General features: G+C 40.4%; 1 protein-coding gene across 3 annotated transcripts in view; it reads left to right on the plus strand.

The window, feature by feature from the left end:
• LOC127576222 (beta-galactoside alpha-2,6-sialyltransferase 2-like) overlaps nucleotides 1–18,564 on the plus strand; it is a 158,261-nt gene that overhangs the window by 83,742 nt on the left and 55,955 nt on the right. Inside the window, exon 1 of one of the 3 annotated variants that reach the window (XM_052026657.1) lies at nucleotides 6,930–7,091. The exons of the other annotated variants lie outside the window; for them this stretch is intronic. The gene's annotated coding sequence lies outside the window, so the exon portion shown is untranslated. Of the gene's footprint in view, nucleotides 1–6,929; nucleotides 7,092–18,564 lie in introns of those variants that run through there. 3 annotated transcript variants of the gene reach the window in all.

Genomic DNA, 18,564 nt, shown 5'->3' on the forward strand with positions numbered 1-18,564 from the left:
ACTGGGCAGGGCAAAGAGCATCTTTCACCAAGTTAATGACCTTCCAGCAGCACTTGATGTCTGTTTCTGTGTGTGTCTCTGGGGACAGCTGGTAGATCAGAGGGTTCTCCGTTATGCAGCTGCTTGGGATGAATGGAGATGAGGATCCTTACATCCATCTCCACACCCTCCTAGTAAATCCACAGTCTGCCAAGAGGTGGGTGACCATCTCCTCCTCAACACAGTCATCCCGAGGGCAGTGTGTGTTGGGGTGATATGTCGTCTGTAGAGGAAAGCTCTGACAGGGAGGGCCCCCCTCACCACCAGCCAAGCGAGGTCTTAGTGCTTGTTGGTGAGATCTGGCATTGAGGCGTTCTGCCAAACGGTTTGGACAGTCTGCTCATGGAACCACCTCACCGTATCCATAGTGTCCCTGCCCCGCAGTGTCTGCAGGACAATCTGTGCTGGCTACTGCCTGATGGACTTGTGGTCAAAGGTGTTTGCTTGGAAGAACTCTTCCACCAAGAACAGGTAGTATGGTAATGTCCAGCTGACCGGGACATTGCGCGGTAATGTGGCCAGGCCTATCTTCTGCAATGCCAGGGACAGGTAGAACCTTCGCACATTGTGACACTTAGTGCCTATGTATTTTGGATCCACAGCCTGCACGATACAGCCACACACAAAGGTGGTCATCAGGATGAGGGCAATGTTGGGTACACTTTTGCCCCCATTCTCTGGGGACTTGTGCATCATGACCTGTCGGACTCACCCCATCTTGGACCCCAGATAAACTAGAAGACATCCCGGGTGATTGCCGAGGCAGAGGAGCGAGGAACAGGCCACACCTGAGCCAAGTATAGCAGCCCTGAGAGCCTATCGCAGCCAATGACCAAGTTCTTCCCTGTTATTGACAGAGAATGCTGTATCCACAGACCCAATTTTTGTTTTACCTTCCCAATCTGCTCCAGCCAATTCTTGTTGCATGCCTCAGCCCCTCCGAACCAGACCCCCAGCACCTTCAGGTGGTCGGATCTGACAGTGAAGGGGACGTTGGATCGGTTGGACCAGTTATTGAAGAGCATGGCCTCGCTCTTCCTGCGGTTGGCTCTGGCCCCCCGACACCAACTCAAACTGGTTGCAGATACTGATCAATCTGTGAACTGACCGTGGATCCGAGCAGAAGACGGCGACATCATCCATGTACAGGGAAGTTTTGACTTGTGCCTCCACTGCCTGGCAACGTCACCCCTCTTATGCTCTCATCCTTCCTCATGGAACTGGCAAAGGTTTCTATGCAGCACACAAACAAGACAGAAGAGTGGTGGGGAAACTATCTGTCTCCCATCCATTGATTTGGACTGCACTACGGGTATCCATGTAGAGCAGTTGGATCCAATTTCTGATTCCCTCCCCAAAACCCTTTTTGGAGAGCACGTCCATCATGTACGTGTGTGATATCCTGTCAAAGGCCTTCTCTTGGTCCAAGCTGACCAGGCAGGCATCTACCCCTCTGTCCTGAAAATAAGCAATGGTATCCCTGAGCAGTGCAAGGCTGTCAGAGATTTTCCTGCCAGGTACAGCAAAGGTTTGGTCTGGGTGGATCATTTGTCCCAGAGCAGACTTGACCCAGCTGGCAATGGCCTTGGACAGGATCTTATAGTCCCCATTCAACAGTGAAATGGGTCTCCAATTCCTGATGCCCTTCCTGTCCCACTTCTGTTTGTTGATTTTTTAAATTTCAAAAATAGATTTTATTCATAATAAAAAATATATACAAAGGAAGAGTACAGTGCAAAATACAGAAGTTTAACATTCATGATTGTTACATTCAGTAGAGTAAAACTTAAAGAAAAGAAACACAGAAACACAGCACCATTGCCACTGTTGTGGCTCCCTGAGGTGATACCCCTTTCATTGTTCGAGGGGCTTCCCCACCCACATGTGCAGTAGCAGAAGGAGCCTTGACTGTGGTCCTTCCCCACAGAGCCTTAGCATTGGCTGCACCAAGCTTGTTGATGCAAGTGTGAAACCTGGGCAGTCATTGCTCTGCAGTATAGCTGCACTGTTGAAGGTGCCATCTTTTGGAAGACATATTATGCCAGGTGTGCCCTTTCATATCACGTGGCACTAGTCTGACCAAGAATAGGGGGTTATCTCCAGCGAGCTGGCAAATAGTTCTCCTTCTCTGAATATTACTGAAACTAATTATCTGAATATTATCATACTTTTGCTGTGGAAAATTGCTATATGCAGATTGGCTACCTTGTTTCCTACATTACATCATGGGTTACATATTAATAGTAGCTTGTTGACAGTAAAGTGTTTCGCGAGGTCTTGAGAATGTGACAGGTTCTGGAGAGACAAAAGACTGCAGATGCTGGAATATGAAGCAAAAAACCACCAGAAGAACTCAGTGGGTCAAGCCAAATCTCTGGAGGCAAAGAGATGATTGGCGTTTCAGGTTGAGACCCTGCATCAGGAGTTAGTGTGTAGAGGGAAGTAGCTGGTACATAGAAGCGAGAGGGAGTGGTGAGACAGAGACTGGTAGGTGATGGGTGGAAACAGATTGGGGGGTGGGAGGGAGAGAAAGGATTAGGCAGATGGAACTGGGTGAGGGAGGGGAGGAGGCAGGTAGAGACAGAGGCTGGTAGGTGAGAAGTAGAACCAGCTAATGGAGAGATGATGAATGGAGGGAACCATGTGAGGAGGGAGAGTGGATAGGAAAGGTGGACCAAGGGAGCAGAAACCCAGTGGATAGGTATGTGGGTCATTGGCTGATGGAGGGTAATGAGTCTACGCACTGAGGGAGGGAAGGATGCAAAGGATGAACAAAGTGAGAGGGAACCTGAATGGACTGGTTGGAGTGAGACGGGAACACAAGGAGTGGGTTACCTGAAATTGGAAAATTCAGTTTTGATACCATTGGTTTCTAACCATCCAAGCAGGACATGAGCTGTTGTTGTTCTAGTTTGCATTTGGCCTCACCGTGGCAGTGGAGAAAGCCAAAGACGGACAGGTTGGTGTGGGAATGACCAGCCTCTGTCTCAACACTTCCCCACTCGCCCCTCTCCACCTGGCTGAATCTGCCCACTGTCTAGTTCCACCTATCACCTACCAGTCTCTGTCTCACCCCTCCCTCTCGCTTCTATATACTGGCTATTTTCTTTCTAAACTCTCAGTCCTGATGCAGAGTCTTGACCCGAAACGTTGACCATTCCTTTGCTTCCACAGATGGTGCTCGACCCGCTGAGTTCTTCCAGCAGTTTATTCCTTGCCTGTGAAAGGTTCTTTCTGATGATCTCACTTTAAAAATAAACCTGCCAATTTATTTTGTGTACTCTGTGCTCCTTAGGCTGAACTAACACAGCATGGATACCGCCAGATGGAAATACCACAGGTATACATTCTCAGCATGTTTTCAGTTTGACCCCAATTATTCTTCCAGCATTCATTAACAACTCACACTTACATCGTATCTTTGCAATACAGCACGTCATAGAGGCACAGCTCAAAATAATTGCAACCAAGTAAAACAAAAGGTTGAAATTAAGATTTGGTAAAAGTGAATTTTAAAGTGGATCTTATATGAAAGGGGTGAAGAAACAATCAAATTCTAAAGAGTGAAACCAAAAGAATACTGTATAACTTTACAGTATTCGTATTGAACACACAATCTCAGGATGTCCCAAAGCTTAATGCAACCAATGAAGCACTGTTGATGTAAAGTCACTGTTGTCATCTTCTTCTAAGTCATTCCCTCAGGGTTGAGGATGACTTGCTTCCACTCCAGTTTCATTGATTCTAAGGTAGTTAATGAGGGAACTGCTGACTTTTCCAAGTGCCTGATAGGGCTGGCGGGTGGTTAGTTTTTGAGTTGATGCACTCCTTCCGATGTTTCCGCATGTTTCCTTGTGCTCCCAATACATGTTCTCAACATCACCCCTAATGACCTTTCTCCACTTTGAGCAGTCAAGGACCAGGGGTTCCTAAGAGTCGGTGGTGATGTTGCATTCCTTCGAGGAGGATTTGAGCATATCCTTTAATCTTCTCCTCTGTTCACTGGAAAAGCAATTCCTGTGAAAGGGCTTGGAGTAGAGAATCTGTTTTGGGACTCTGGCATCGTAATGATTGAGTGTAATTAGGGTCTCAATTCTGGGGACGTTGGCCTGGGAGAGGATACTGACATTGGTTTGCTTATCCTTCCAGTGAATCTGGAGGACTTTGCAGGGAAGGCACTGGTGGCATCTTTCCAGTGTCTTGAGGTGTCTGCTGCAGGTAGTCAAAATCCCAGAGGTATGTAGGGCAGGGATCACTGCTGCCCATAGCCCAGGAGATCTGTTCCAGATCTTTGGTCTTGATTTTCAAACATCTGTTTCCTCAATTGACCAGAGGTCATGCTGGCACAGTGATGAATCCACTTTTGTTTTCATTAATGTCTGAGGTTTGCTGCATTTCCTGAGATAAAGTAAGTGGTACACATTTTCTAATTTCTCACCTTGAACCTTCATTGTTGGGGTTCAGTGATGTGCAGCAGGGGCAGGTTGGTGGAGAACCTTTCTCTTGTGAATGTTGAGTGTATCATTAATGATGGCTTGGAGCTTGGTCAAACACAAGAAAGACAGCAGCCAATTTGGGCACAGCAAATTATTACCCACAAAATACAGGAGATATCTATTCCAGCTAATTATTACACAGTCCTTCTACTCTCAATACTCTTAGTCATCAGCTAGGTGATGAAATGTGTCAACAATGGTACTGTCACCTCAGAATTTACCCCCTTACTGATGCTTGTTTTGGGTTCTGATAAAGTCACTCAGTTCCAGATTGCATTCTATATGGACAAAGGAGCTCAATTCTAGAGCAGAGGTAAAGGTGACGGCAAGCATCAGATCATCAGGAAGTCACAAAAAAACCAAAAAAAAAACAAAGTCAAAGGCAATCAAAAGGAAAACTAGTCAGGCTGGCATCATACCAATTGTAGGTTTGGAGTTGATCATCTCAACCCTAGGACATCACCACAGGAATTCCTCAGGGCATCTCTAGACCAAACCATCTTCAGCCATTTTATTAATGCTTTTTTCCCCCAGTATGTCAGAAGTAAGAATGTCATTGATGATTGCATTATGTTAACTTCATTCACAATTGCTGAGATAATGAAGCAGTCTATGTCCACATTTAGGTGTGGGGATAGTTTGATAAATGGCAAATAATATTTGGGCACACAAGTGTCGGGCAATGACCATCTCCAGCAAAATAGAGTTGAACCACCTACTTTTGACATTCAATGGCAATACCAATGTTAGTCTTTCACCTTTAACGTTTTGGTGGTCACCACTGCCAGAAACGATAGGACCACCCCTAGATATAAACACTGGCTGGAAAAGCAGGTCAAAGGCTGCTTATCTTGTGGCAATGTACTTGCCTTCTGACTCCATCCACCATCTAAAATGTACAAACCAGGACTGAAAATCAAACCAACTCTCCTCTTGTCTGGATGAGTGCAGTTCCAACAACATTCAACATGCTTGACATCATTCAGGGCAAGCTAACCTGATGGTTTGGCAAACAATCCTTCATCCTTAATATTTACTCCCTCCACCAGCTATGTAATGAAGATTCAGTGTATCTCATCTACAAGATGCACTCCAGCAACTCAACAGGGCTGTTCAGTGACTTCCAAACCTCTGAACTTTATCGCCAAGGGCAGTAGGTGTACAGGAAGATCAGTGCCTGCATGTTCCCTTCCCAGCCACACACCATCCTGATGTGGAATTACAAGATCTTTTCTTCATTTATTAGAGGGAACTCCCAGAATTCCCTACTCCTGGAATTCCCTACTCAGTCATCCTAGGGAGGATAAAAACAGAAAAAGCTGAAACACTCAGTAGGTTTGACTGCCTGAACTGCTGAGTATTTTCAGGTTTTTTTATTTAAGGTTTCTAGTATCTGCAGTTTCTTTTTGATTTTCACCAGAAGGACTGCAGTAATTCAAGGTGGTGTCTCACCATCACCTTCTCAAGGACAAATAGAGATGAGCAATAAATGCTGACATTGTGAAACCATAGTCCATTTAATTTAAAAACAAACAAGGTTCCACAAACAACAATGATAAAATGATCAAATAAATTATTTGTGTTGTTAAGCTGGAAACATGATAGCTGGGCGAAGGAATAGAGGAATGAGGGTACATAAGACATGTATGTGTTAGGGATAGGAATTAAATTGGGAAGTCTGTAGGTTTATAAGACTGGAGGAGGTTACGGATATGTACTGCACCAACATTAAATCTAAAGCATGCAGTTAAAGATATCAAATTATATTGTACAGTATTTGACAAAAAATTAAACTATCACTTTTGATGAATGCTCACCGATCTGTTTGCTTCATGGATACACAATCTAATAAATGTCTTCAATGTTTTCCACTTGTGTTTTGAATTTCCAGTGCCTGCAGGTTTTCTTTTGCTTTTTGCGACATTGGTTAAAGTGTCGTTTGTTTACTATATGCAAGGTTGCCTCCAACCTTTTATTCAAGAACATGTTTACAACAGCTCAGACTCACTTGGCGACATTCTGCAGTAATCCCATCTGTTTTTATAAATTCAAACCTAAAGTAGCGATTGTCTGCTGTCCTTAGTCTCCTGTAAAGGAGGCCATTCCAGCCCATTAAAAGACTAAAGCTCTGAAGTAGTGGGGGAGAATGAAACACTCAAATGTCAATCAGTGCTCATTCGTCATTTTGAAATGCCCGATTGTGCAGGCAGCTTAGAAGCATTTGCCATACGCCTGTGAGAGAAAGCTGGTATTTTTATGGTGCATGCACTTACCGGAGCTCTCTGGCATCTGTTTTGTGAAAGGAGGGTGTGAGAGAGCTATTATTTAGAGCAGATAACAGGAAGTTGAATGCAGACAAAGCCCCACCCACTAACAGCATGGTTGCTGCTGAGGCAAGTGTGAAGAGAACAAAGAAATGACAAGCAAAACAGTAAACTGTGCTGGTAGCATTCCAAGAGGCATACTTTCCCTGCTTGTCTGGCTTACGCTTGCTGGAAAATTTCAAAGCAGATTTGATCTCTGAAACACCAGGAAGGTGGTGTTAGCCATTTGCAGGTAAATCCAATAGTGTCTCCATTGTATTTGAAGGAAAAATGCTTTCCGTGCTCTGTTTATTTCTGCATATTGAGTAATGGATTAAAAGGCTATTCTGGGTTAAAACTTGGTTTAGTATATGATTAATGGTCTAATCTGGACTATGAGAAACGTAGTACCAGAGCCTTGTAAATGTAAGATATCTACTTAAATTATTTTTGAAGCTTTGAATACCCTACGCTGATGAATAATTTTGCCAGCAAGATATATGATAATGTCTTTTAAGGTTGCTTTTACATATTTAATTGATGCACTCCAGATATTGCCTTCAGAATATTTTTTAAATAAATATTGAATTCTTTGCATTTAACCAGTATTTTTATAGTGATCTGTGCGTACTGCACTTACTGTATTGACTCATTGTCCCACAGATTTTCTGCAATCAGTTCCTGATTTCTGTTTAGTGGAAGGTTCAGAAAGGAGATTATTTCTGTACTTTCCACTGATATCAACATTTCTGGGACATGAAGCTATGCTGATGTCTGCACAACTGATCAGGACTAATCCAGGATAGAGTTATTGTACAGAGGAATATCCGTGAGATCAGTTCTGCACTCCCTGCTATCAGTAAACTTATGGGACGTGAAACTTGGCTGATGTTTGCCTTCCTTGTCAGAAATTAACATACGTAGAAAATATTATTTATCCTTTGAATGAAGAACTAGATATTGAATGTCAATGCTTGAGTCATTTAGGAGATTGTATAGGTGTGTTCAATGTAAGAGAGCCTTTCTGCTCCTTCAAATTGCTGTACGATGTGGCTTCAACAACATAGACATCCTTCCAGAATTGACTAATTGCCCAGTATAAAACAAAGAGTAAGTGGGATTCTTGTGGAGCGGAGATTTGACCAAAATTTGGATGTTTTCTTTACAATTTCACAGAAAATTTAAAAACCTTTTGTTAAACAGAATTGGGTGATAAAAGATAGATATCCTCTTCAGCAAATTCTGATCCGATTTTTATTTTGATGTTAGCTCAACACCTTGATCCAATGATCTGTTTTCGGAAGCTAGCAGGCGGTAACTTTTTACCGTGCCAAGGTGGCCATTTCCCTTTTCTGAGCCTGAATGTTGACTGACTGATAGGGGGAGCAAAATACAATTCTGCCATTGGACCTTATCCTGAGTCGGAAAGATTAATGTTCAGGGCTTGGTTCACCACACAACTGAGCACATCATTTATGTTGGCAATTCATCATAATACTAAGGAAGTCCTGTGTAATTGGAGATTCCATCTTTGGGACAAAGCATTAATCTGAGGTGCCTACTCTGCAGTCTTCAATAACACTGGCCTTATTCCAATACCTCTCCTCCACCACTACAGCAGCAATTTGCATTTATATAGCACTTATAATAAAATAAATTATCATAAAATACTTCAGAGGAGTATTATCAAACAAAAATTGATAGAGAGCCATGTAAGGAGATGTAAAATCAGATAACCAAGATATTGATTTAAGAGGCATTTTTTTTGAAGAACATTATTAAGGGGGAGGAAAAGGCTAGCTAGGTGGAGGAATTTATCGTGAGAATTGCAGAACCTGGGGACTATGGAATGGGAGGCACATCGATGAATCATGGAGTGGTTAAGTGGGTATGTGCAACATGTCAGAATCTGAGGAGTACAGAGATTTTGCAAGGTTTTAAGGTTGGTGAAGATTACAGGGATAGAAAGGTATGAGGCCATGATGTGACTTGAAAAGAAGTATGAGAATTTTAGAATTGAGACATTGCTGGGTGGGAGCTGCAGTTGTTCTTTGAGTCCTTAAGTGACAGGACTTGATATAATTTAGGATATGATCAGAAGAGTTTAGTGATTAAGATCAACGTACCTTCCTCAAACCACCCTTTGACTCTGGACTTTAAGACTATTGAATGGTTCCCTTATACAATGAGATGGACTCTTGACCTCGCAATCTACCTTGTTTGACCTTGCACCTTACTGTCTACCTGCAATGCACTTCCCTGTAGCTGTGACACTTTATTCTGTATTCTGTTATTGTTTTTACCCTGTACTACCTCAATGCACTTTGTGCTAACTCAATGTATCTGCACTGTGTAATGAATTGATCTGTATGAACGGTATGCAAGACAAGTTTTTCACTGTACCTCGGTACAAGTGACAATAACATACCAATATCTTTCACACAAAAGACTCTGAAAAGTCCACACCACCAGGTTCATGAACAGCTTCTTTGCTACAACCATCAGGTTCTTGAACTGACCTGCACAACCCTAATCCTACGAACCATCTCTAGCACTACCATGGACTTGTCTCTGATTGTGTTTTTTTTTGCACTAATGTCTTGTTTTGCACAGTCTTTTTCTTTACTGTCTTGTATAATCTATGTACTGTGTGTTGTCTGAATCTGTGCCTATGATGCTGCTGCAGGTTTTTCATTATATCTGTACCTCCCCATACTTACATGACAATAAACTCGACTTGATTTGACTTGACTATTCATTCTCCTCAATGGGACACTTATTCATCAAAAAAGTAACCTCTCCAAAACCATGGCAACTTACTTGTCTCTTAACTCTCCTGTTGGGGTCTTTGTCCACCTTTCATATGGTGAATGTAATACCATATGGGTCCACATGATACATTGTCTTACTATCCCCTGTTTTCTCACCAAGGGCTTTGCTTCCCTCCTGAAGGAAGTCTTCCTTTTTTGATCACTGCGAGAATTTCCTTCCTTTTCCTCCCCTCAGATAGATCCCTGCATTTTCTTTTCCCCAACAATCCCACAGCATGTCTGTCTGTCTATCTGCTCTGTACCTTCTCTGAGCCACAACAGTGCTGAAATGAGAGCAAATGGAAGTTTGTTTACAAAAGACTTATCTTTATATGATCCAAAATGGTGCCTTCATTCATTGGTTAAATTACTTGATTGTACCATTGGTGCTATGAAAAGACTCTGCCAACCTTTTGCTAAGGATGGTGATACATGTAATTGAATTCAGTAGGTATTTCTCACTATTTCATCCTTTCTTTGATGGTCTTTATTCTATCATCATTTATCTCTTTTTCCCACTGCTAGTTAATTCACTCCCTTTACATCTTCTGTTAATATGTTTTTTTTTAGTATTTAGTCAAACAATTGCTTCAGAATCTTCACTCTGAAAAGTATATGGTACACTGATTGTGAACAATGACTATCACTTAAAGGCTGAGACCCTTTGTGGATTTTGACAAGTAAGTACTCTTTGGTTTGCAACAATGTTTATGGAGAGTTCCAGAGAGACGGTCTTTGTAGAGCACTTAAATAAGCTACACGCATATTGCTTTAACTTGTGTCTCATATGTATAATTCTATACATTCCATGATGGAGAGTAGAGATTAAGAGCTGTACACTATCAATGAGGATATGAAGGATCACCATCGTTAAAGATGACAATGTTGTTCAGGAGGCTGAGTGACTACGTGAGTGAATGAATTTGTGAAGTTAATGATTATTGTGGTAAGTCTGAGGTGCAAACTCGTGCACAAGGAAAGTAAAAAATGTAGCACGTGAAATTAAATGTTAATGGGGTCTAGTCTAGTATTTGTTGATGTGATAGACAATACAAAATGGCAGGCCTGTCACAGACGGTGGTATTAGAAACCTTGGTGATAATGACAAAGAACAGGAGCCCTTCAAAAGGATGAGGTGTTTTTTTTGAAGTAGAAGGTGTGGGCACCACCCATACTGATCACAAAAGATTATGCTCATCTGGGAGCTATTGTCAATTATGTTCAGTTATGAGGTTTTGTTGGGAAGACCATGACCACAAGCTGGTGTTGGCCATTTCATGACCAAACTTTACTAATCCAACAATGGTGCCATTTACAATGTCGTGGTGGGCCATCCTTTGGTCCCAAAACATTCACAATGTTAAGTATTGAGCAACGAGGCAAATAACAATGGTGGATGCCTTGTCAAGACAACACTAAGAAGAAGCCAAATATTGAAAACAGAATTTATAGTCTATAAGCCATATAAAATGGTTTTGAAACAATTATATAAATACACATCAGTTGGATGGATGGATTCAGATGCAGATCTGATTGAATCATGAAACCAGTTCATCACATGCAATACAACCAGACTTGTATAAAGTGAGAACACAGGGTAGTGAGACTGAAGAATTGCAAAAGAAGATTTTGGAATTACATCATGCCGAACTCATGGTCGTGGAAGATGTGAGGGCAGTGGCTAGAGGATATATCCATTGGCCTGACGTCAAAAAAAATGTAGAAGACTATTCAGGGGATGTAGTGTATATCAGGCTTGCAGCACCCAACCGGGTATGGAAATGGTCCACAGGACCATTCCAGCAGGTCTGTATTGATTATTGTGAAAGCAAAGTGGGCAACTTCTCGGCATTAATTGACAGCCATTCAAAGTGGCAAGAGGTAAAGCATTTGGGGATATGTGCTAACCCAGAATATACATTAGACAGCGTAAACTTTGTATTTGCTGTACATGGGCTTCTAGAAGAAGTTTTATTGGATAATGAGCCACAGATTAGATTATAACAATTCATGGAGCAATGGAATGAAGCACCACTTCTTACTATGCAGTTTCAAATGGGGAAGCAGAAGGTTCAGTTCACATGGTAAAGGAGACATTTAAGAAGCAAGGTATGGGAGGTCAGTCAAACTTCATCATGAAATGTTGACCTTCATGTCTCCTCTGCTATAGGACACCACACTCCAGAACAGGATATGTATGCCTGCTGAAATGTTAATTGAATGGATCACAGTTAAGTCTTGTTCAACCTAATTTGGAAGGGAAAGTGGGGAAGAGGTGTTTAAAACTGAAAAATCATCTTGCTACAGTTATAAAGGGAAGAGATCCAGCCTATATGACATGGAGAAGCAGTGTGTGAGCTGCTGATGTGTCCAGATTGCTTCTATTTCTCAGGACCTGTGCTGATTCTAATGAGCATTGGCATCATCTGGGTATGGTGCTGGAAATACCTGACTCTATGCTTTTGGCAGCTTATTTGTTTATACAGGCTGTCCCTGAGTAAAGAACAGGTTCTGTTTTCATAGACATCCTTGAGTCTATTTTGTCCATAAGTCAGAAAATACACAAAAATCACTCGATATGGTAATTATACCTCCACGGTATTGTGACGAATGGTGTCAAAACACGTAAGACTGATGAGAAAGAACAATTACTAAAATTGGAGAGAGAGAGGAAACTAGTTTTACCATTCATAGGAATAAACATATGTATGTATGTTAGATTTTTGAATTTAATAATGTTGTGGGAGCTTGTTCGTATGTATGGGTGACTGTAAGTTGGGTGCTTGTAACTTGGGAATGGCCTGTACTGAGTCACTTAATTCAGGTCTCTGGCCTAGGAAATCAGCTTATGGTGTGATGATTATAAGCTGAAACTCATGTTTGTGTCCTCATTAGATGTGTTATACTGTAACCTTATTTATGGATTATTCATCTGAATTTTTATTATCATATTCTAATTGGTAATTGGTTTATTATTGTCACATGTGCCAAGATACAGTGAAAAACTTTGTCTTACACGCTGTCTAGACAGATCACTCCAAACATAAGTACATTGAGGTAGTACAAAGGGAACAGTAATACAGAATGCAGACTATGGTATTATAGTTGCAGAGAAAGTGCTATGCAGGTAGATAAATGAGGTGCAGGGGCCATGATGAGGTAGATTGCGAGATCAAGAGTTCATCTTTATCGTACAAGCTTATATTTTGGGGTGTATAATAGAATGTGTATTGTGGCAGTTGTGACATACAATTCTAGAATCTTAAAGTGTCACAAGATGTCATTGGGTCCTGAAGTGGATCTTCGAAAGAACTGTCCGACTCCAGGCTGCTTCTCAGTAAATTATACTTCAACTACTTTTTCTATTGGCTTTTGAAACTTAGCAAGGGATCTATTTCTACCACTCTTTTAGATAATACGTCTGGAACTTCATTAACCCTCTGACTGAAAAATACTCTTTTTTTAAAAATGTTGCCAATTATTTTAAATCTATAGTTATTGACCTACTAGCCAGGGTGTCATTTGGTGCTAAATAGGAGAAACTATCATAACCCTCATTGTATTAAAGGCTTGTATTAGGTCTCCTGTTATCCTCCCTGCTCTAATGGGGGGAAAAAAAGTCCAGTTTCTCCAATCTCTGCACATAATTAAGTTTCCATAAACTAACAGGATCTTGACATTCTACTTCAAATTATCCCAATTGGTGGCACAATTATCCTTGAATCAGGCACTTGTGGGTTCAAGTTCCACTCTAGAGCCTTGGGCACAAAGTCTAGGCTGACATTCCAGTGCCTTACCAAGGTTGTGCTGCTAAATTTGCAATTTTTTGCAAGTTAATTAGAGGCTTTGTCTGTTCTCTCAGATTGATGTGAAATGTCCCAGGGTACTAACTGAAGAACAAAGAATTCCTTCACATCCTGGTCAGTGCTTGTACTTAGACCTACCTCACTAAAATATGTCAATGCCATGTCCCTTAGAGGAATGTTGCTGTACACAAATTTATTGTCTTGTTTCTCACAACAGCAACAACACTGCAAAAGCAGTTCTTTGACTGTAAAACACTCGGAGATGTCCTGAAGGCACTATATAAATTAAAATACTTTTTTTTAGTTTTCCAAGGTATAGTGTACAGAACTATACAAAGTACTCCAGCTAAGTCTCAAGCAGAAATTTGGAAAGGTTCAGCATGATGTCCAATTTTAGTATTCAGAGTCCTAACTTAAAATGTTAAGTTTTCCTGTTCTCAAGTAGCCCTGCCACCTTCAGAAATTTGTGAATATATACCCACTGTTTTTGCCCCATCTCAAAGTAATACCCTTAGATTGTATTGCTTCTTCATGCTGTTTCTCTTCAAGTGCACTACTTCACACATTTGTATTAAATTGGACCTTCCACTTATCAGCCCCCTTTACCAGTCTGTCTATGACCTGCTGAAGTTTACGCTGATCACGTTCACTTCATTGTCATTGGGTCTAACTATTGGATCTCCGTGCACTAAAGCACAATGGGAGTACTTTCAACACGAGGATTGCAGCAAGGTTCACCAACAACAACTGAAAGGCAGTCATGGATGGGCAACTAGCCAATGACCTCTGCTTGCTGTAAATGGATAAAAGAACCCACAATACTATGTGTCGCATTGTCCACAAATTTCACAAATACATCATGAATTGTATTAAGAAGTGTATCTATAATAATTAAAGCAATGATCCTAATATCAGCCTCTGCCACAAAGATTTTTTTATTACTTGAATAAAATTAATTAGTAGTTATTGGTAGAAAGTACCAGGGAGAAATTGGATAAAATATTTTCTACACAATTATTTATTTTTATTTTGTTATTTGGTAATTAAAATATTTAAAAAAATGTAAGCCATTTGGGAAGTCAAGAATAGATTGTTGGCTTAAAGTTACTGAGTTATTTGACAGACTTAACATCCAGGACACGTAAGAAATACTGTATAATGTTATCATACACAGTATAAAATATGAGAATGCAAACTCTTCCACAATATAATCCTAACTGTGTGTCATGAGCACCCTATAACTCTGCACTCTGATTAATAACGTGGTGATTACATCTTTAGCTCACTGTCTAGCTTCCATCCCCCTTTAAAATACTTTTAATGGAATTGATTTCTACTGGTTCCTGTTCTTGGTGAAATGAAATGAAATGAAATGAAATGAAGTTTGAAGCACCCTGCTATTTCACAATATGATTGTATGGTTATGAACTCAGCTTTTATGCCCTCAAGGAATTTGGAGACCTCCACATCAGAACATCCAGATTAATGAGATCCAGCAACCATAGTGCCTGGAGATCTGCTCTAAAATTTCTAAGATAAATTAAACCTAAAAATTGGTCATTCTGAAAAAAATCAGATTCATAATTTTTTTTGCAAATCAGAACTAAAGGAACTTTTTTTTTTATCCCCTGGCAGGTTAGTCCCTCTGTGTCCATAGAAAGTTCTGGAAATATATTTTATTGTAACTGCAATTGGAACTTTTTTAGATTCAAATACTGTTTCTGTAATAAGATGGATGATGCCCAAGATATTTGTGTAATTTTCATATTTTAGGGAACTATGAAAGAAGAGCCTGGTATAAAACTATTATTACTGAAGGTTAAGTATAAAAGATGTGAGCAATGCTGTGTGCTTTCCAGTGTTCACACATGACGGAACACTTCTGACCAACCAGGAAGTATTTGCATTCCAGGATAGGGTGCAGGGAATTAACTTTCCTATTCAGTTATACACTCGTGGCAATGGAAGGTTACAAGGGGTGAGATTTTGCGCCCTATCTTCAAATAATTATGTGACATAAATATATGATGGTTGATATTTATTGTTACCTCAAGGAAACTCTTAACCAGCCTACCAGACAAAAGATAAACACAAGACATTCTTGTACTACTTGAAAGAGGAATTAACGTTATAATATTATGGCACATGCCATTGTACAAATGCAGATTTAGGAATCCAAATCCATCTTGTACTGTAGCCAACTTTTGTACAAACCAGATGGTAACCAGTGGTTGTCTTGTTTCTGCTACTGTCATTTCAGAAGCAATTAAATGAGTTTTGCTTGACATTGTAACTGTGTTTTGAATAATTTTCAAGCTATTTCAGTTCAACAGATATAGTTAACATCAGTACATGTTCTTGCCCAAAATGCTCTGCTAGCAAATTATGGGTTATATTTTCCTCCTTTATTTGGTGGACAATAACAACAGGATCTCTCCACAAATGGCAGCGAGTGGTTCAAAACATTGACAGAATATTTTGTTTGCAAGTAAGAAAATAACAGATTTTAAACAGAAAAGTTTCATGCTCCTTCTCTGCAATAAAAATCAGATGGAGGAATTCCAATTGAAATATTTGCTGTAATTATCTTACTTCATTTATTGCAGTCACTTCCAAAAAAGGTTCAGTATGTTTATGCCACCCTACAGCTGCAAATTGGTGCAAGATGGATTTACAACCAAAAAGTAAAAAATGAATGGAGAAAAACTAATGTAGGAGTTGTGCATTTGAGTAATATAAATGTAAGATGTGTGCTGATTCAGCTCTCATTAGCCACTGCCAAGGATACATTAAATACAGAGAGGAAGTACAGGTTGAAACTGTCTAGTCCAGCATTCTGTGGTCTGGCATGTTTTGAATCAGTAATACAGATCTGTACCAATTAATTAATTCTAACTAAGATCTAAAATTAACTAAGATCTGCACTAATCTGTAGCTAATAACTTTTGCAACCTTGGCCAACAGTGTTTCCGAGTTACAGAAACCTTGGGTTGCGGACAGTCCTCGGAATTCTTGCGAGACCTGGGGAGTGTCTGTACTTACAGCTCTGGAGAAGATGATCAGGAGCAATTTCTGTGGTCTGGATTTTCCCTGGTCTGGCAGCAGTCAGGTCCTGAGGGTGCTGGATGAGAAACTTTCAATCTGTCTATATATCTTTGCAGTCAGGTATAATTATAATGCAGTTTGTTCATCTGTGAAAACTGCAAGCTTTGGTAATGCATATGGACCATGCAATTGTGTATCATTCTTCCCCCTTATTTACTCATTAGTTTTTTTTGTTGGCAACATATGCATGCATGTTGATCAGTTGGTATTGTAAGCAATGTAAATATCTTGCAACAGACTTTTATCATGCAACTTCTCCTTCATCGTGATGTCAAGAGTGGTGCTGCTTGTTTATGAATCTAAAGAATTCAGTTCCAATAATGACTCGCTGAATAACAAAGTCCATGGTAGCCACAGCAGCACCCAGACAGTATCAGAGATTGGGCCAAAAAGTATTGGGCAACATTTGGACTAGATGGGTACCAAGCTAAGACATTTCCTAAAAAGAAAATGTACAACCATCTTGCTGGCTTTCACCAACTCCCACCATTGTCATGTCCTTTACCATCTGGATTTTGGGGGTTCCTATGGGCCAAATTTTGAACTGCATCAGTGCTGGCTACAGAATAACTGCAGGATCAGACCAAAGATAATGCATCCTGACCCTCCACACCGTTGCACCATCTACACTCGAATCAGGAACATGATAGCGTTCTCAGTAGTTGACTCGGGAGGTAGTCACTGCAATGCTTACGATTGTAATGCTTTCCAGGAGAAAATGTTAGTTTGCAGTGTCCCTGCCACCAAACTCGATACCAACTGAGCAATGGACAATAGATATGATTCTTACAGCATGTAAATCTCATAAATATCAAACTTATCAGAATCCACATCTTTTTCTGTAATATTTACTTCCTGGGTGACAATCATGTTCTAATAAGTTGATACTTTTGCCATAAATTGGTTGATTAGCTCCAAATTAAGGGACAGCAAATCAGAACTAAAGGGATGGGGAATATGTGAAGCAAAACTGACCAAACTGGCTAGCAACAACCAATGTACCAAGAACATCATGATAACCAATCCTGTGGAGGTCATTTCAATATGAGAAAGGGAAACGGATCAGATGACTCAGAATGGTTTTGAAAACAAAATCTGCTGATTTTTTTTTTACGTACAGCTGCGCAGATAAAAAAACATGGTCAAACATACCCATTGAATCATTTTTTTCTTGATTTCATCATTAAAGTTTAGAGTTAAAGAAATTGCTCTTTCTGAAAAGCCCAGCTTCGATTTGAGATCTAGTGCTGCAAACTCACTACCACCGACAGAAGAATTGGAAGGAGTTACCAATGGTAACAATGCGTTCTGCTTTCTATTTTTGTACATCCAAGCCTAGCTTAGGGTCGTGCACACTTCCTAGCAGTTGGCCTGAAGAAACATTGCAACAACTGTTTGTTGTCAGCAACAGGATAGTAGCTTGTTGCCCATCAATGTCAGCTAAGCAAGAGGCACAAGAAGTCACATCACTCCATCACATTGGAAAGTAATTACTCCAACTTGAACTGACTGACAACACATTCTGAAGGCGCTGAAGCACATGTGGACTTATTGTCAGTTTCTGAGGGTAATAGAACAGTTTTAATTCTTTCTCATCTATGTACTCATGGAAGTATAAATTATGTGAAAACTGTAAAGAAATACATATTGGTTTAATCACCGTGTATGGTTTCACCATTTTTTGCACCAATGTATAAACCTCTGTAATCTTTACTCCAAGTTGTTGTAAACTTCGTTGATTCAGGGAAACTGGTGGTAAATTCTTCTAAGAAAAACAGGCTAATACTGCAGCTAGGCAGGGAATGGAGATGGATTAGAAATTGACTAGGTGGACCATAGACTGTAACATTCAACCTATGGATTAAAACTATAAACTCTTCTGTGAGTATTAATATTATTGACCATCATATATCTGTGCATTCAACATGATCAGAACCTGGATTGGATTTCTGGCACAGTTAAACAATAAGCTATCAAAATAGAACAAAACTGGGTCACCAACTGT

The sequence above is a fragment of the Pristis pectinata genome, chromosome 11 (genome assembly GCF_009764475.1).
Source record: "Pristis pectinata isolate sPriPec2 chromosome 11, sPriPec2.1.pri, whole genome shotgun sequence".
Taxonomy (NCBI): domain Eukaryota; kingdom Metazoa; phylum Chordata; class Chondrichthyes; order Rhinopristiformes; family Pristidae; genus Pristis; species Pristis pectinata.